General features: G+C 33.6%; 1 pseudogene; it reads left to right on the top strand.

The window, feature by feature from the left end:
- The first annotated feature begins 565 nt into the window (after positions 1–565).
- LOC131038998 (probable fructokinase-2) lies at positions 566–2,625 on the top strand (annotated as a pseudogene).
- Positions 2,626–21,163: the final 18,538 nt, after the last annotated feature.

Here is a 21,163-nt window from a genome sequence, read left to right as displayed (position 1 = left end):
TGTTATAGCTCTGGTTTTAGGGCAAGTGGTGTCTCTATTGATAACATCCATTGGATTCTCCTCCTCTGAACTTGCATGATGAGGTCTGACTAACAATTTGCCTTTTAGTGGATTCTATTTCTAATATTTTATTCTGAAATTTGACATCATTTTAACTTCACCATCTTAAGTGTTGTGCAGGTATCAATGTGCCTACCTCTTAATCCTTCTTGAATTATGTGCCTCTGGTAATTGTGTTTGGAAGCATAGTCATCCAATGTGGTAAAGGGCTTCGGGTAATGCACATCTCCATTCTTCACTCTATTCCTAATTTTCTTGAATTCTAATAGTTTACCCTTTTCTAGTCAATAAGGATGAACAAAAATTTAATGTATAGGGATGAAACTAGGCATCAGTTGCAATTCTGTTGAGAATTTCCTTTCTCTTCTCCGGTGATATAATCGGATTAACAAGGAAGTCATATTTGTACCTAGATTAGATCTATTTCAAAGTCCCTTGAAGTAATGATTTATTAGGTCAATGTCAATTAACAAAATATTCATAAATAGGGTTTTGCACTGTAATTATGTCATGGAATTCTGTAATTCTAGGTCAAAATGGTAGTAACTCTTAAAATTGATTTGTATTATGCCCGTGGCTTTTTATTTTTATTCATGACAGTTTAATTTGGGTATTCATTTGATATCCTTGTGGCATACCAACAATAAAATTCAAACCCTTTCACTCTTTGCAGGTCGATGATGATGAGTTTGGGCACATGTTGGTTGGAATTTTAAGGGAGAATGGTGTGGACGACATGGTACTATTGTTTGACAGTCATGCTAGAACAACGCTTGCATTTGTGACACTGCATAGTGATGGAGAATGAGAGTTCATGTTTTATTGCAACCCTAGTGCTGACATGCTCTTGACTGAGGCTGAACTTGATAGGGACCTAGTACAATAGGTATGTCCTAGAAATAATCCAATCATGTATGATTTTGAACTCTCTAGTCATTTTTTGAAAATGTCTTCCCTCAATTAGGATTGCCTTATGGAATTGGTTCTACAACTCAAAAAATTCTTGTGTTCAAAAATTAAGTGATGATCTTGTTGACATTCTCTTGACAAACATAATGGAAAAATAGACATAATGTAATATTTTGGCACTTTATCCAACTTGTGAAAACATAAATTCATGTTTTTTCCTTCATGTGACTGGTTCATATGGCACATTGTAGTATATCGATTTGATCTTTTCTTATTTACATTACCTAGTTGTTTTCTTGTACGAAGAGGTTTATTTTCTCACTTTTAATTCTAAGGTCCAAAATAATGTTGTGAGTTTATTGCCTCTTCTAGCCACTCATCACAATATTAGGACTGAGGGCAATTTATAATTGTTTGTGATGATATAAATCTTTTTGTAAATACGTTTTGCTAAGAAATGAATCTCTCATTTGCAGGCATGCATATTTCACTATGGATCAATCAGTCTGATTGCAGAGCCATGCAAATCAGCCCATCTTGCAACTTTGAGAATGGCAAAAGACAAGTGCTCTCTTATATTATGACACTAATCTCAAAATGCCATTGTGGCCTTCTCCAAAAGAAGCTCAGAAAGACATCTTAAGCATCTGGTATAATGCTGACTTAATCAAGGTGCTTATTCCTTTTCTATGGAATTTAATAAGAAATAGATTGAAAAAGGATTGGTACAAATACTTACATACTCTATTTCATAGCAAAAGTTTCAAAATTTATTTTCATCTTTATTTGCCTCACATAACTTGTAATTGTCTAACACTCATGAAAATTGATTATATACATCCAAAGGGGATTAGTACAATTTAGATGACCTATTGCAATGCTATCTTTTCCATCTCTATCCATCTCACAAATAAGGTGTTAGAGACAAGGACTAATTATTTTAATTTTTTGTGCAGGTCAGTGAGAATGAAGTGGTGTTCCTTACAGATGGAGGAGACTATGAAAAGGATGAAGTAATCATGTCCCTTATGCATCCAAGACTCAAGTTATTGCTTGTAAATGCAGGAGAAAAAGGTTGTAGATATTATACCAAGGTTGGTATTTGTGAATAACTTGGGAAATCAGTGTTTAAGGTGAAAATTTTGATTCGTTTGTTTTCCTGTGGATGTTTCTTATTTTTCTCATGATAAATGTCACAAACTTTGCATTCACAAGCATTTTATGCATATTGTCATGTTTGGGTATCTTCCAAAAAGGGAATAGTCCAACAGGTCCTTGATGATGGTTACCAATGAGGGACAAACTATAATTGTTCCACAATCTGTTCTATATTCTGGTACATATTTATGGAAACAAGTGTGTAGGATCAAAAAAACATTTGTTTCCTAAAATCTTTATCAGAAAGGTGCCACTGTGTACAATTTCTAAAATCTCTTATTACTATATTAATATCAATATAGAAAGAAAATGTTGTCCTAATGATTATTCTAGATAGAAGAGTTGTTAAAACATTTTTCTGACCATCCTTTTCTTTTCACTTAGGACTTTCGGGGAAGAGTAAATAACTTCTAAGTGAACATTGTCGATACAATAGGTGCTGGGGATGCATTTGTTGGGGCATTGCTTTCTGAGTTCGTCAAGAATGTCAATGCTTAAGTTAACTTTAGTCTTCATACTCCACCATGCATATACAGTACTGTTTTTGTATCTCTTTGTTATCAGAATTTCAAGTCGTTTGATTTGTAGTCCATTATTTGTACTTTGGATTTGAATCCATCCATATCCAATCTTAAGCCTGCAAGAAAAAACCTCTGAGGTGACTTTGTTAAATATTTTCCCTTATTGTTAAAATTTATCATACTATCTCTAATATCTATTAATTTATCACAACGACTTTCTACTTTCTTACCTCTATTTCATCAATATTTATCTCTATTATGTTGCATATTTGATTATCCCAAATTTAAGACCTCATTTTTATTCTTTTACTCTTGACCTCTGTCAAGATCATGTGTTGTAAAGGAAATGTTTCATATTTAGTATGTCATTTGAGTAATCAGTTTTATTGGATTTACACGGTGAGAAACGACTGAGAGAAGCACTCCTTTTTGCGAATGTTGCTAGTGCTATAACTCCTAATTCTTGCCAATGATGCTGATGCTATAACTCCTAATTCTTGAAAAGCTAAACCACCCCTATTTACTCCCTGCCATCTGGCAAGGCATGTCTTCTGTTGATCACATTGTCTACACAAGGCTTATATCATTGACTGACCTTTGCCTTCACACCACATTATACTTGCAGAAGAGAGGCAAATGTATATATCATACATTTTACTTAGGATACAATAAGTATTGGAAAGACAAGTACTTCAAGTATATTATCCTTCGAGATATGACCATTCATAAAAGATTTCCATGAATGTGGTAAGGTATATTGCCTGGACCAATTTATCACACTTAGCCTAGAATATTTTTTGAAATAATAATAATTAAATTAAAATTAGTTTTCAATGATTGTTGCATGATGCATTGATTGACATGCAAATTGAAGCTTAGTTCACTATTTCTCCATATCAAAATTTGCACCCTGCATATTCACAAAAACTATGTTTGAAGTCCGTTTTATCAATTCCATCACATATATTCCCTATTATTATAAAAGGACTTTATATTACTTTTACTATTGTAATTGGTTGATGTTTTGAACATCTAATAAAAAGGTAAAGGTTTGTCTAAAGATGTTATAATGTTAATAATTTCAAAATGGTTTTTATTTTCTCCTTTTAAAGCATTATGTCAACTCAAGGTATACTTAAGACAATTCATGAGCCAAGACCTTTTGATCCATGTAGCAGAATGCTAGAGAACTAGTTGGAACAACTACCTTGCTATAGTCATAGTATCATGAATAATGGGAACCAATCTTGTTCAAAGGGCAACAAAAAGGTTCAATGAAACTTTGATGAATGAGGACATGATAAAAGGGTATGAAACTCTATTTGGCAGAGTTTGACCCTGGAAACCCACTCCAGAAGGCCAGAAAAATTAAAAAATACACTTTGGAGAATGATCCTGGTATGTGTTCTTATCTACCAACTCAGTTTATCCTCATTTACCACATTAGTTTGTGCTTAATTATAAATGGTTGACAAAAGACAAAGAATCATGTGTAGAAATGCAACTTCTTATTTCCATAATGGTTCTCTTTCTTTCTATATCACCAAATCCATATGTGCATGCATAGATTTAGACAAAAGGGACAACCATTCATCTCCTTTGAGAGAATGTCATGTATAAATCATTCAGACTAATAAAATTTTAATACATTTATGTATACATCTTTTAGATTTATGACTGAATAATATTTATTCATATCGGAGTGGGTAATTATAATTCATTTTTTCACTTAACATGTTTGAATTCTAGCAATTTAGAGTTTTGTCCACCAGGTATCTCCTAGAATCCAAGCCACCTTTACGAAACATACGAAAAATTATGCCTCCCTACAAATGTTCCTTCACAATCCAATTGTACAAATAGCACAATAGTAACCAACATCCCACACATTTGTCATGTTCACTTGAAGATAGCTTTTTTTAGAAAAATTCTAACATGGCGTAAGAAATACAAAAAAATGCTTCCAAATGGACCATTGAAACAATATGACTTCCTTCATAAGTGCTCTAAGGTATTCTCATCCTTTGCTATGTTGTTGGCTCTGATGACCTCTTTAACATGTACTCTCTTTGGGACAACTAATGGAACCTTCTCATCAACATTAGATTTGCAACCAACCTCTTTCCCATCAATATTAATTTTTCATCTTCCTTTCTACAAGTATTTATCACATTTCCTAGACTTCAATATTTATTGTTGTGCATCCAACCACTCTACTTGAGAATTTTTGTAAGCATTGGCATGTTTCCTCATATACTCCTTTTGTAATACACTTTTAACATTGTCGAAGCCTCCACTGATTGCATTTTCTCTTTCTTTTTCTAGGTTCCCATATGTCACATGCACCATTCGACAAAACTCAGAAAGCTTCTTCTACATGCATTACTTTGCCTTTTTACAATTACTAAATTTTTGTGTCATCAAACTTCTAGATACAGTTTTAGACACTTTGCAACTATGAATGTCCTTTTCTAATTACAATAATAATAAGACACTTTTTTGCTTGTATTATTTATCTTCTTTCAGGTTGTCCTATCTCACATGCAACATTGTGGTCATCAAACCTCGAAAAAACTATTTTGTGCAATTTTCAATTGTGAATGTGCTTTTCCAATTACAATGATTATAAATCACTTTTTCACTTGTATATGGCATATCTTTGCCTATTACATTTCAAATTTACTTTTCCTAGCACATGCAACATTGTGGTCATCAAACCTCGAAAAAATTATTTTGCACAATTTTCAATTGTGAATGTGCTTTTCCAATTACAATAATTATAAATCACTTTTTCGCTTGTATATGGCATATCTTTGCCTATTGCATTCCGAAATTACTTTTCCTAGCTCTTGTGAACTGTATTTATTTAATCATAACTATTTGAACATAACCACCCTATCAGCGTTCAATTGCACGCAAATAAAAACATGCAATTGCTAGTATAATAACAAGTGTAGGTATAGCAGCAATACCGTCTCTTAATATTTACATTAATAAGAATGCACTGTCATTCTTAAAACTTGTACGTGCCTTGTTTGTGCTACTACATTTTCAAGATTTTTCTACTACTTGTACATTTTCAAGGGTTTGTTCAAGGTTTTGGAGCATTCTGGATTTTACTTTAAGTGAGTGTTGCCTGCTACTTGCAACTCTTCATTGATGCAAAACATAAATTTCTTTCTCTACTGTTATTGGAAGGTGAATATCTATAAAACTAACGGGATTGTGTTTATATAATTTTTCCTATTGCTGAATATTTTTCCCTATGCTTTATTTTAGAAGGACACCCAAATTAAAAAATTGTTTTTTTGGTCTTCTGGTCTAAATGTCATGTTTCATGTAGTTTTTGAAGCAAATAATGCCCTTTTTTGCAATTTTTTTCCTTTGTCAAGAGGAACATTTTAGCTTGTATTTTGAATTTGATTCAAGACAATGGGTGCATTATTATATAGGTTACTGTAAATGTACAATGGAATGTCTTTGCAGAAATTGATCGTAGTTAATGATTTAATCAAGCATAACAACTTTGCCCCTAAGCTAAAATGAATGCAAACCAAGGGAAGAATTACAAAATAATTGAAAATTTTATATTTTTTTATAAGCATTATACTAAAAAAATATAGATTCTTTGAAAGAGAATAAATTGTTAAAATTTACTTAAGATTATCATTCCTACTATCAAAAACTAAATTTAAAGCAATAACTATTGTATTGGATAACAAAAAGGAGTAGAGGAGTGAACACGATAAGTGTGGAATATAAGGAAAAGTCATACAAATTACTCTATTAGAAATTTACAGCCAAGCACCAAATCCTACAAATATTTCATCCTTTGGCTAACCTTTTCTCCTCTGAGATGTACACGAAAACCATTGAATTCTTAGAAAAAGTGTACAAATCTCAAAAGTTATACGTATGGCTATCATTCACAACACATATTTCAAGGAAACAAAATATTAAGAAAAGATGAAAAGTGGTAGGCATTCTAAAAATAAGAACAATGCTTTTTCAGTTTTGCAGAAATTTGAAGTAAAATATTATCCACTAAGTCATGACAGTAATGCAACTCCCACAATTTTCAGAATTGTTGTGGTAAACCATTGTAAATCTACAAACATGGGTTGTTACCCTTTTTTTAAATATGATAAGCTAGGGTAATATTTAGAAGCCTATGAATGCGCTTGTTTTGAACATGTTTGTGACGAAGGGAGCATGGTTAGCAAAAATCCATACCCTTTCAACTCAGCTATGGTTGTCAATAGACTAACACCATCTAGCTCAGATGTGAATGTAGTCCGGTTTCTGATTCTCAGAAGCCTTTGAATTTTCCTTTAAAAACTTTTGTGTGGAATCTCCTGAATTCTCACTATTACTATGCTTTGTTTCTCTAACAGAATAGAAAATTTTCAAATATTCTAGATCAAAATATAATGATATTTATGCTACAAGTGCTAATTACTCTAAAGAATTCTTTGGCTTCAACTGCCTTATAGATATGCTTGTAACATGTGGAGGTAAACAAGGTATCTGAACTATTTGACAAAACACCTCAAAGAAATATGGTCTAGGGGAAGAGCATCAATAGACAACATAGTTCCAATAACCATTGCCTTATTGTCATGGTGACCCCCCAATAGCTGTCATAGTGAAAACACCATTAATAAATGTGTTTTGTACCAATAGCCAATCATTTTTTGTAATTAATTGGCCCATTTGTGTATAACTATTGGAACATTTGTCCCATTTGTGTACCACTATTGGAACATTTGTGCACCACTATTGGAACATTTGTGCACCACTATTGGGACATTTGTCAACAAGTACTAGCATTTTTGAGTTGATGGTTATTGGAACATCTTTAGTTAGGTATGAGGCAACACTTTGAAATGTGTACTTTTTGACCTTTGTGTGCATAATTGATTCCACAACGTGCATCATTACTACCCAAAAGCCAAATCAATAGCTATAAGCATTAAGTCACATACGTAGACAACTAAAAAAAAAATCAGAATCCGATGTATTGTTTAGGATCTGTGGGTGCACGAAGTTAGCTATGACGGCTACTAATGCTCTTCCCCTAATTGGACTGGAATAATTGTAGGACATACACAAAAATCTTTGACATCATACAATTTGAACAAGAAAATTATTGCACAAAACTCATAAAAAAATCTAGCACTAAATTTTTAGCCACAAAAGTACCTTGAAGCTTCTTGACATATGGTGTTGTAAGTCTCAAACTTGAGGAGTAAGGGGTATAGTGTGTCATCAAGATCTAAATCAAACACCAATCAAATAAAAAATGGCTTGAGAAAAAAGGACATATTGGACATAGAATCAAATTAGCTACTGATTTGGAAAAATTAAGTAAGGACATTTGTTAGGTGCTATATTTGTAAGTGCACTGCTAGTGCTAGACTTATATGTAAATGTGATAGCATAGACAAGGCACATGGTCTTGTAGAAAAAATGCCTCAACAAAATATTCAACTCAGTTTCGGCTTGAAATCTCATCAATTAGGGAAAACTAAAATGTAAAATGTGGAAGCATAAACAAACCACCTAAAAAATCTAGCAACCCTTGCCCTTGCCATGTCATTGCATGCTGTCCAACTGTGTGCAAGTAGAAAAAGCCCAAAAATTGAAAGATAAAAATTGTATTTTGGAGAATGAATCATTTTCTAGAGACAATGAAGAATGTCCCTCATATTCCCCTACAACTCTATTTATATCACAAACTTCCATAACTATTACAAGTGTAGTAATCTTATAGCAATGTGCCAACAACCTTCTATACAGCTTATGACAGTTGACTCTTAGCTCCACTCTTTGATTCTTTCATGTCCTCTTATGTGCTCACTTAAAAAATTGAAAAAACCTAGTAGGATTTCTGATTTTCCTTGAAATTAACCCAACTAGGACTTTTATTGGGTTCCAAAGAAAAATTACTTTAGACATTACCGTCCACGAACAAAATTTAAGAACCATGTAGATATGAACTGCATCTCGATGTAAGGAAATCTGCGAAAACAAAGCCATTTGCTCAGAATCAAAGTTCTTAAAAGTCATAAATAATAAAGATTTAACTAAAAATAAAATGCATATATTTATAAAATTTGCTAGCGAAGAAGTAGCTTTTGGATCTTTTCTAAAGTGATGGTGGAGATGCTTCAGGTATTGAAAAATGTTCAAACATTTCATACACTATTATATAAATATTTTAAAATGTATGATTGATGAATTTCCATTAATAAATGCAGGATGAAGCTCTTCTTATCAATTGAATACTTCAGTTAAAATGGGACATTGAAATTCTTAGTTAAACTGTAGATCTAGTCTTTTTTTTTTATTATTATTATTACTTTCAGAAAAATCTCTATAGAAAGTATGCAAACATTATTTTTCCATATCAAAATTAATTCACATACATGTATAGATATGGAAAATTTAATAAAACATTAGGAACAATGGTAAACTATAATAGTTTTGTGCTTGTTGAGAACACCCTAATTTTGCTCTTTGAGATACTCCCATAATATAAAAATGGTATGATTGTTATGCCATTATATGATAGTACAAGCAAATAAAACAAAATTTGAGAAAACTTACTGTAGATATGTTTCTTATTTTCTTTCTCAATGTATAAGGTATTTGAGGTTGAGACATCCATTCTTAACGATATGATAGAATGTTTTTTTAGAAACTCAAATATATTATGAATAGAAAGAAACTGTTGCACCTTTTCTTTAATGTTTTCCCCATTTCTTTTGCAGGTGCTTTCTCTTAACAACCTGGATTCTGATGGGATTAACACAATTTGCATAAAAGACCAAGATCTTACAAATAAATGTGAGTTTAAGAGATTTGTTTATGAAGGTTTTTTTTTTTTTCTTTCTTATTTTGATTCGTATCACATGGATCACAATTACACAGCTTTTCTTCTATTATAGAATTTCAAATTCCATCACATATATTTTTCTCTAAATAGTATGGTATCTATGATCAATGTAACATGTTACCATAACGTTATTCTTGAATGGTTATATGGTTGTGCTGGTCTAAGTTATATACCTAATAAACAATGCATTTGATATCTTAGAAATCCTAGCATGATACAAATGCCATAAGCACATTTCCCATATAATCCTCGTACACGTGTTTGTGAATATGTATTTTCTAGTCTCTCATTTAAAGTTATCAATGCTTTTACTGTTTGCGGATGCAATTCAAATTGTAGGTCTGAAGCCCATTAAGTTTATCATAACCAATCAAACACAAAGTGATAAAACTAAGAAACATAGGCTTATCCAATTTAACCGATTCATAATATTAAATTTATGCCAACAGAACTGATAGAACTGGATAATATTATTGTTCTGGTCAATGCTACTACCGATAGAGTTCTCTTCACATCATCATTAGGTGTGTAACCAAACAAAGCTCTTGTCTTAGTCTAAATGAAGTTAAGATTTTGTTGTGCCCTACGATCTAATATATTCACGAAGTTTTGTATTATTTATTTATTATCACTACTTATCGAAAGAATAGAGTAGGATGTTACTATATTCCCTTATTTATAATATTTTGACATGTAGCTCTATATTATTATTAGTTTGGCAGGTATTTTAATCTGAATGTTGAAGCTAAGTTACTCAGAAGAGGCAAAAATGGATTAGAACTCTCTTCAAGTAACAAAGTTCTTTTTGTGGTGTCATACAAAACACAACATATAATGCTCGTTAATGTATATGCAGATTTATAGTTTCAATTAGTAACACAATGATAATAATACATGGTCTATGGAATTATAATGGCCTCTTGAAAATTTGTTCATAGCACTATTCATATCGAGACCAATCATATCCATCATAGAGGATTAGTAGTCTACATTCATTGTATTTCCCAAGTCGAATAGAAAAAATTGCGTCAGAAAAAGCACTTCAAGAACATGCTTTTAGAAGTCTGCATTCATGCATTGCTTCTTACTACATATACCTCCTATTTTCCCACAATGATCAAATCATATTAATGACAGAATACCACGTATTTATGTGTAACCAGTAGCGTTACTTGCCCCCAATAGCGTTGCTTGTCCCCATTACTGCTTAGAAGAAACAGTAGCACTGCTTGCCCCAATTATTGCTGAGAGAAAACTGATCACCCATTTGGATGAACAAATGCCAAAATCATGTATGTTTCTGTTCTACAAAATTCCAACAATCTATTCATTCATGTTTATGGCTCAGTAAGATCATATTTATTGATGTGGATTGGTTTATTTTCATTAGATCTTGTAAGAGCTTTAGCAACAATTGATCCTAAGTGTTATGCCCTGCATACCTAACCCCCATTAGTTTCCTTGTGTTGAAAATATGGGTCCCTCTTTTGCTTTCTGTGGCTTGGTTTTTTAGTTTAACTCCTCCTACCTCGGAACCCCATAATCCCAAGGTCTTTTTCTTTTTGGTTTTTTGGTTTGTCCACCTTGGAGCCTCGAAGTCCTGAGGTTGGTTTCTTTTTTCTTGTTAGTGCACCTACCTCAGAACCCTGGAACCCCGGAGTCCTGAGGTGGTGCATTGTCTTGTCTGTTTTCTTTTCTCCACCTTGGAACTTCGGAGTCTCGAGGTGTGTTTTGTTTTGTCCACCTCGAGAGTCCAGATCCCCAAAGTCTCGAGGTGTGTTGTGTTTTGTTCATAAACCCTGGAACACCGGACTCTCGAGGTTGATCATTTGCTTGCTTGTTCTTACTCACCCCAAAACCTCAGAAACCCGGAGTTTTGGGGTGAGGTTTTCATTCTTTGGTTTTGCGTTTACCTTGAAACTCTGGAACCCCGGAGTCCCAAGGTCCTGCTTGAAGGTGTTTGTACGGACGAGGTTCAGAGGGTATAAATAGGAAGAATGAACTTTTCAAAGCTCATTTATGCATTCAACTTTTCAAAGCTCTTGCCTTTGACCTCCAGACTTCGTGCCTCCATCCTTTTGAGCTCCTGTTGTGTTCTTGGGCGCTTTTTCTCACCAAGTTGGTGATTTTTCTTGCCCTCTTTCTTGTTTTTCTAGGTTAGATCTTCTTGTCTCACGTTTCTTTTTTTTTTTTTTTCTTGTTTTGCGTTTTTGGTTTGTTTCTTTTGTTCCCCGCGTGCCCTAGCCTTGGCCTAGAATTTTGGATCCCTGGAGTTTTGGGTTAAGTCATTTTTCCCAGACCCTAGAACCCCAGAACCTTGGAATTTTGAGGTTAATCTTGTTCCCGATGCACAATGATCTTGGAAGCCCGAAATCTTGAAGTTCCAGGTTGCCTTTTTTGAAGGAGTGAGACCAATGAGTTCGGAACCTCAGAATCTCGGAGTTTCGGATTGACCTTTTAATTTACCACATACCCAGAACCCCAGAGTTTCGAGGTCTGTCTCTTTAAGAGCTCATTATGTTTTAAGTCTTTTTTTATATCCAATGCACCCAACCCGGGACCCCAGAACCCCGAAGTCCCAAACTGAGCCTCATTTATCAAGCCTAGAACCCTGGAGTTTTGAACCCATTTGCAATCCATCAATCTTGGAACCCCAAAGTTTCGGACTTCATTCACTACACCCAATGCAGAACCCCGATGTTCTAGATCTTTTGGTTTAAAGCTTATCTACCCCAGAACTCTAGAACCTCTGAGTTCTGAGGTCATTTTTCTAAAAGAGAACTATCTACCCCAGAACCTCGGAACCCCGAAGTCCTAAGGTGAATGAAGTTTTTCATGTTTTGTACAAGGGATTAACACTTTTTTCCCTCTTGCAGATTCAAGCAATTAGATGGACCCAACTTCCAACAAGAGAGGCAAAGCCATTGAGCGATTTCCTACAACCATGAAGTACCATTACCAGGGGCAAGTTTATGTTTCAAAATTGGATGACCAAATCAAATGGGTTATAGATACAAAGATCGAACACATTGAGATTGAAGACATTAAGACTCAGTTGGATAAACCAAGGTTGGAAGCCCCAATGAGAAGGATGAAGAGATCAAGCCTAGTGGAGGCTACCGTCTTCTCGTAGTCGGTACAGGCTCCAGAGTTCATTATGACAATCACCCAACTTGATGACCCTGATACTAGGAAATGCACAGATGAACAAGGAAAAACAATAATAGATTTCTCCTCGAATATGCTAGGATTTGTGTTCGGCGTCCCCACCAGAGATGAGATATTCCTCTCAACTAAAGAGGAAGCCCTGAATGTATGGAACAACAATGTGACCTCAAACAAGAGGCACATGAATGAAAATTGGTTAGAAGAGGAGAGGAAAATAGGTTTAAAGGCCATGGAAATACTGAGGGCATACTTCAAAGAGCCCCAAAGAGACCTAATCATCATGTTGAGCAGGGCCTTTGGTAAGCCTGAATGCGAACACTTTCACCCTTGGATGTTCCAATTCATGACTACCATCCTCATAGGGAAACAGTATTTTGATTGGGCTCAGATCATTTTTAACAACATATGTAGGCAGATGAAGAAGGTCCACTAGACCAAGAAGTTCTTTTTCACCTCATACGTCAGGCCGCAAGAGTGGGTAAATTTCCAGGCCTATAGGTGGAAGGTCAACTAGGGAATGAAGAAGGCTAAAAGAAGGTTTGGGAATATTATTCCCAACTCCCCCTCACCAATACAAAGGAACATTTCAAAAGGATCAATGAAGCCTTCCTCTTCCCTATAACTATTAAACTAATAGGAGATACAGGGTACAAAATAAGCCCTAAAGTCATGGCCATCATTCAGGAATGGGCATGTTGGTTCATTCAAATCTAGCGCTCCACTTACATAAGGGTCAATGGGTTTATAGGGAACCCGATGTTGTTGCCAAGATATTGTAATGATCACATCATTTTGCTAGAATATGTCAGCCAGTTGCTCGGCCTTCAATCCCTCCTATCCTCAAAACATAAGGCGGGAGTAGATTTTTCAATTTCTATTGGGTATTTTTCTTGTTCAAAAATCCAGGTGGCAAAGTTGGTGGAGCAAGAACTCCAAGATTTGAATTTAAAAGAATTTGATTATGTTAGAGAATTTTATGATCCCTACAGGAAACTCAAGCAAACTATGCCTAAAGCATATGAGGGGCATAAGCCCAGATTGAAGGATTTTTGAGCAAACCTCCAAGATAGTTTTGAGGTAAGGGAGAAAAATTATAATTGACTGTTTGTACCCTAGATTAGGGATTTTGAAATAGAGACTAATCTCCCCAAAGACTTGAGGGATGATGGAGATTTGTTGGATGTTGCATACAAAGAGAAAGAAATTGATAAAAGGTCCCTCTCTCCTATAAAATGGTCCACACATGAAGATCTAAATATAGACCAAGTTTCCTAAGCGGTCATCAATAGGACCAAACAATGGCTAAGTTTAAGAGTTAGGCCGAGTGCTTCAAAGGGGAAGCAGAAAGAGTCTACCTCAGGGGTGCCCCAATCAAGGGGTTATAAGGAGTATGCTCGAAAAACAAGATCGAGCTCGAGAAAGAATACATCCATTGACCCTAATGAAGTAGTTGGGTCCCAAGATAGCATCGAAGATTTGAGGGAAAAACTTCATGTACAAATGAGAAAATCTAAATTATTGAAGAAGGTTGCAGACCTGGGAGTAACAGATGGATTAGGAGCTATGCCACTCGCTGAAGTTCTTCCACCAAGGATAGCTATAGGATAGACTGCAAGAGAAGGTGCTTAGGAGCAAGAAGAAGGAACAAAAAAAAATGAGGATGTGCCCTTCTCAGCCTCCTCCAATAGTTGTAACACAAGTCCTAGTTACCAACACCCCTATACCACCACCGGTTGATACAACTGCAGAGCCGCCTAGGACATGGGCATTTAGGTCTACCACTAAGAATGTAATTATCATAAATATTGAATCAGACTCTGACCAGGAAGAGGAACAACCTAGGGAACCATAGTCACTTGGAGGGGAGAAAGAACAAAGTGAGGTGGAAGATTTGCTGAATGAAAGATTGGTCTTAACCCCTCAAGACCAAGAAGACCTCCTTAAGGATATAGTTGCCGGGAAAGGTATGGCAGAAACAAATAAGGAAGAGAGGACATTTGGAGAAGAGGTCAGTGATAAGTTGGGAGAGTTGCACAAGCAACAACAACTGAATGTTAACATTGCTCTCCAAACTAATCTGGCCCACCAAGTTGCTTCACCTCAAGAACCTAAATAGATAGAAGTAGAAGAGAGGGATGAAGCAAAAGAACAGGCAGACGTCCATATTGTAACTACTAACATAGTGTCACATCAAGGTGACAAGGATAAAGATATACCACAATGGCTTGAATTCACTTTTGAGAAGAAGAAAAGGAAAGTAGAGCTACCTAAAGTTACACTACAACAAGAAATCATGGAGGAACCAAGAAAGGTCAAGAAACCTAAGACTGTCCATCATCTGTCAAGAACATGTTCCGATGAAGTGGTTGTGGATGTGGTAGTTCCTCTTCACACAGAGGGTAAAGCCTCCCCAAAATACCAAGTATCTCAGGTAAAATTGGTCAAGAAAACAAAGTGGGGAGAGTTGGATACTTTGGAACTTGGCATCAGTGTCATCAGGGGATGAATAGAGAAAGAACATTCCTCCCACATGGAGCTTAAAACACAGCTAGAGCAATACAAACAACTACTGATAGAGATGGGCAAGCCATTAGATACTTGCAGGAATTATAATCTACTGTCAACCTCATCACTCCAAGAGGGAGAGGTAAAAGCATTAATGGAGGTAAGAAAAGTAGCTACTACAACAGAGTCATGGGCCTAGATAAATGCCTTGAAAATTAGATTGTTTTTGTAGAATACTATGAAGGAGTATAAGGAGATGGTACAAGTGGGAGGAGCATTAGATTCTTCTTCTCACCAATGGGAGCGAAAGCTCAAAATGTTTAGTAAAAAATTTTGTATTTTGAATAAAGTTTTATATTTAGGAGAAGAGGTAATAATGGAAGAGGGCCTTTTGGGTGGTGATAGTTATAAAAAATTGCAGTCTTATGCATACATTTTGGAATTGAAGATCGAGATGCTTCAGCAATATGTGAAGGATGTGGCAGACACCCGAGTTCCTTTCCTTAAGGTAATTTTGAAATATGAGGATTTTTTAAAGCACCTACTCGGAGTTTTTGGACTAGGGATAACTAATACAGGGGTCATGGAGGAAGAGCAAGTATTTGGATAATGTGGGATGCATATGAGACTTAGCATTTGCAACCTCCAGCTTATCTTGATGTCTCACTGATGGACAGATACACATACCTGATCACCCAATGTCAAGAGGCAACATAAATGATAGGGGAATTGGAAAAGAAAAGAGAGAAGGTAGATAAAATTTTGAAAAAGTATAAATTTAGAATCAAGCATGTTGTTGATCCTCCTGCTGAAGAAGTTGCATGTATTATTAATAATTATAAACCTTATAAAAAGAAATAGAAGATGAACCTATAGTTGCTAAAGATAGAAGGATTTATGAGAAGAGATTTTGCATGACTTCTCCACTGGCCCTCCGATGGCAGTTCCAACTCCTGTTCTAGTTTTGAACAAAATTTTGCATGACTATGAAAGCTTGGCTCATACAACATTCTCTTTGTAGTGCTCACTGAACCTCTGTTTCATACTAGTTAACTAGAGTCTAGAGGCAGAAACTTGCAAGTTAACTGCGACTCCTAGTTTTGAGTTCTTAATTTAGATTAGATTTATTTCCTAGAAAGTAGGGTAGAAAACTCTATAAATTGAGAAGTTTGATTCATTTGTAAGGGTCCCCAAATTGATGATTTGTGGCCCACTTAGAAGCTTTTAAGATATTCTTTCAGATTATGATAAACTTCAATTATTCTTTATTCTTTGAAATAAATACAAGAAACAGCTTGTAGATTTCCTGATCTACATTTATATTCTACGAAATTGTTCTGTGTAATCTGGTAATGTCTACTATTTGGAATTAGCAATGTGGTTTGATCTTTCATTTATTACTTTATGAATCATATTGTGCACATAAGTATTGTATGAGAATTATTGTGTTAGATGATATTATTGATGATTTTATTTTCGTAAGTCTGTGAAGTTGGTGATTTTGTAGGTTTACTAGAGGTCCATTGTTGAATGCTAATTTGGATAATATTTGATAATTTTGGATTGTAGGGAACTAATTGAGTAGTTTGTTAAGTTGTTATTGAATTGGTTTCATTGTTGTTTTTCTTGTTTCTTTATCTTTCGCAATTTTATTTTCTAGAGAATCTTAAATCATAAAATACAAAAAAGAAGAAGAGGAAGTTAAGTCATTAACGATCAACGGGATTTAGTTTCAACCAGCAAGCCCCTTAACAGGTACAACCACATCCACCATTGGGCTGCCCATCACCATTGTGACCCAACTATAAAGACCTTGGAGTTGTTAGTTTTCCTAAACTTATTGCTTTTCAGGAGAGGTGGTAATTGTTCACATTGGCTACCTGACTGTTGGCAGGTGTGTCAAAATAGTCATCAACACTAAGCACATAGATGGATCTCTTGACCACCAAGAAAATAACATGATTGTCCTTCAACAACATGTTGCTTTCTTTGATAAGAATAAGGATGGGATTGTATATCCTATTGATACTTACAAAGTTCCCATCTTCTCTTCCTTCACTTTTTATATACTAGAATCAATTTATTGATATTTAATTTGTATTTAACAAGCTTTTGCAAGTAAATGTATGAGTTTCTTTTAATCAATGCATTGGGTTATATTTTGTATGAGTTTTTTTTAATCAATGCAACTTTTAGTTATATTTATTGTTTATTATAAGAATAGAGTTTGGTGTGAAAGGTTGGCTATAAAATCTATTAAGTTGGTTTTATAACTTTGTGAGAAAAGTTATATATTGCAAAAAAATTATGTTTGTTATTGAAGGGTTGTATTTTTATTGGTTATTTTTATCTAGTAGGATCATGATATGTTTTTTAATTATAGCATTTATTAAGGTTGAAATTGTCCAAATATATGATTGAGATTATCATAGAAATAATTCAACTTCTAAGAAATAGATAACAACTTTACAAATTTCGGTGAACTTCCAAAACCTGCGGATAACTGATGTTGTTCGAGAATGCAGTTCCAAATTTAGCTTCTATTCTTAGTTCCACCATCATGCACCATAAAACACCCACCAACCACCGATCAAATTACTATTTGAACTCAACATGCACCGGAATACTGCATTCACTACATGCTCCAATTTTTTATTATTATTTTTAGTGAGATTGTTCGTACATTGCTTTTATTAGTTTTTTTTAAGCTGTGAAGATTAAACATATAGTTTTTAGAAAGGCTAACTGGTGTTTACTTATCCATCGTAGCTAGTCATTGTTCAGTTTTCTTTTAAGCAATAATGTATGCCTAGCATGGTTTGCTTTAAACGCAAAATTCTGATTTTGTCATGCTAAGAATTTTTTTTTATAGAGGAGCAGAAAAATTTATATATGGAGACCTCTGTATTATTCATAAGCAGCAATAAAGATATGGCATGTGGCATGTGTGTAATTTTGAAAGAGGGTGCTCTATTTTTAATTTGTGTGTGACTGATTTAGTTTATGCTTCATGGTATTTCTTGGAGCTATAAGTATCTACTAATATTATTATTTCTTTATGATTATTTTCTTTATCGACTAGTTTAAAGGAGATAGGTCTATTTCACTATCTATAAAACCTGTGTAATGGAAAAATGCTATATTGTGTGTCATACAGAACTGTAATGAATGATAAATCAATTTTGAAATCCTGGAGAATTACCAAACCAAAAGATGTATTTGAATGATTTAAGAAAGAGTCTAAGTTAACATAAGAGTGAAAATTCTTAAGTTCTATTGTTCAGAGAAATTAAAGAGCAGGCGAAAGATTTTTGTGTATTAATGTTGCATAGTCAATAAGGAAAGTAAAATAAACACACAAACCTTTGTTCCATGTGATATTTGTATGGCTCGGTCAACTTCACTTTATCTCATAAGGCCCCAGTGGCTAAAAGAGCATCATCTTTCTGTCTATATAGTTTATAGCCTTGAGTTGTTCCAACATAGCAAACAAGGATTGAATGGAACCAAAAAATATGCTCTAATCATTTTATGCAATTGCTAGAAAGTTACATTTTTCAGTATGCCCAATTCTAAGCGTAGATTCCTCATCTGACAAAAAATTCTAACAAGGAAAGGAATCTTCAAAGGTTTTCTTTTCTACGTTAACTAGACTCTAGTTACTTCATTAGCATGAGAGCTCACAATATTTTAGCATCTTGTGATTGTGACAATATGTTTAAATAAACACAGACTTACTAAATACTTCTTCAGCCTAATGTGGATACACATATCCACATATTTGATATTCAAGACAGATAAAATGAAACTATGCATCAATATTTACACATGATGTAATATTCGTTGCCACTTCACTCATATGCAAAACCAGCCAATAGGGAAAAAAATGAGTATTAAACCATTACACTAACCCGGAAACTACAACCTACAACCTTATGACAAATCTTTGTATTTGTTTCCTTTAAAGTGTTCAAAACTTTGCTATTTATTTCGATTCTCATTGCACACTGGATATTTTGCTAGGCTTGATTTCTAGAAGATAATTTTATCGATCCTTATTGACCATGGCATCTATGCAATTTCACTATAAAGCAGTTTTAAACTTTTGCCAATTAATATTCAAACACATTTCAAATATTTTGCTTCCACTTGTTAAAAATATATTGGTAAATACAATTGAATTGCAGTGTCTTTGTCTCTGATTGCAAATATGTATTTAGTATTCATTTTGTCAAAAAAATGCTATTGATTATTTTTGTCCTTCTGCAGACTAGTTAGAATGCTACACACAAATGAATTGCAATTTCCAGCCTTCAATAAGATTCTTTGTTTTAGACTTTCTATTTTTGTATTTGTGTGTCATAGATTTTAAATAGAAATTTAAGTTCATCCATTCATAAACTATTTTGTAACTGCAATTTTGCTAACAATTATTTGTTTTATGTGATGTCTACAGTGCTACCTATCAATACCTACTTAGCTAAGTGCTACAGAAAATCTATTTATTTCTATTTCTATTACTGTTTTTTCTCTTCATGCAAAGCTCTTACTACTAGCCTACAGATTTCAACACAATTTCTACAACATTGATTACTTGCAACTATTTTCTATGCACAATCTATACATCATTCATACAAAGCTCTTACTACTACTGTATTGTTGTCTGTATTTTATTTTTAACTTGAACAATTATAGCATAAAGTTATGTTTTTTAAAATGCTTAATATTTTTTCTCTACAAACATATCCATGTTCTGCATAATTGTATTTAATCACTAATTAATTTCTAGAGAACTTTATTTTTTTCATATTCATTTCTTTTGTATCATAGCAAGCACATATGCTTATTTGTTCAAGTTTCTCTTAAACATATCTTAATTTGCATACTTATAGCATTACAAGAAACAACTACTATATAATGTTTTGTAGATAATTTATTAATTTTCTTTAACGAAGAAATATTCGATACCATGCTTAGTTTTTCTAAATGTAATTTTTTTTTTAGTGCTCAATTGCATATAGAACAACCATACCATAGTATGAGATACCATACTACTTAAACTTCCATTTTATACTAATCTTGAATACTGCTTCTTAGCATAATATAACTACTTATCATTTCGCTAGAAATTATCAGTTGTCAACTATTTCAAAACTTATATTATATGAATAAAAACAGCTTTACTATGTCAAACTGACTTTTACAGACATTGTTTTATATATATCTTTCGAATACTCAATTTCAACTCAAATATAGCTTACAAAATTTTTTGTTCACAATATTCAGGACACTAATATATTACGTACATATTATGAGACACCGTGTTACTGATTTTTTCATTGTCACTGTAAGTATGACCTTAACACAAATGTGGCCTAAATTCAATTCGAGATTTTTTTCAATAGATGTAGACCTTGTTTTATTCATTTTCTAAATGACAAACATTTTTGTAATATTTCATTGATTATTGTAGTTGAATTAATGTCTCTCCAAAATCATCATGCCAAAACACTATTGTCCTGAAGAAGTGATTTTTTTTTGGTGGGGGAACAAACAAGTAATTGAAATGGAAACAATTTGCATAGAAGAGGAATTGTGAATTATTTATTCTGTTAATTGATGTATATTTTATTTATTTATATCTGAAAAGTACGATTTTTAATGTGTTGAAAAATAAATGTTATATTATCTTCTTTAGTAGTTCGTATTACATGCATTGAAGTTAGCTATGCATATATTAGATGTAATTATAATGATGATTATCCAATTAAAATGGTAATAAAAAATTGTATAAATTATTTTTTTCATGTACAATGTTATAAATAATTCATTAACTGAAATTGGATGTAGTCTTGAATAATTAGATGATCATTTGTTTTCTAATTATTTAATATATTTCCTAGTTTTCTTCTTTTCTTTTGTGCCAGGGTATCCTGCGACCCAT

Source organism: Cryptomeria japonica, chromosome 4, assembly GCF_030272615.1.
Source record: "Cryptomeria japonica chromosome 4, Sugi_1.0, whole genome shotgun sequence".
In the NCBI taxonomy this organism is placed as follows: Eukaryota; Viridiplantae; Streptophyta; class Pinopsida; order Cupressales; family Cupressaceae; genus Cryptomeria; species Cryptomeria japonica.
This window is presented reverse-complemented; position numbering and strand designations above follow the sequence as displayed.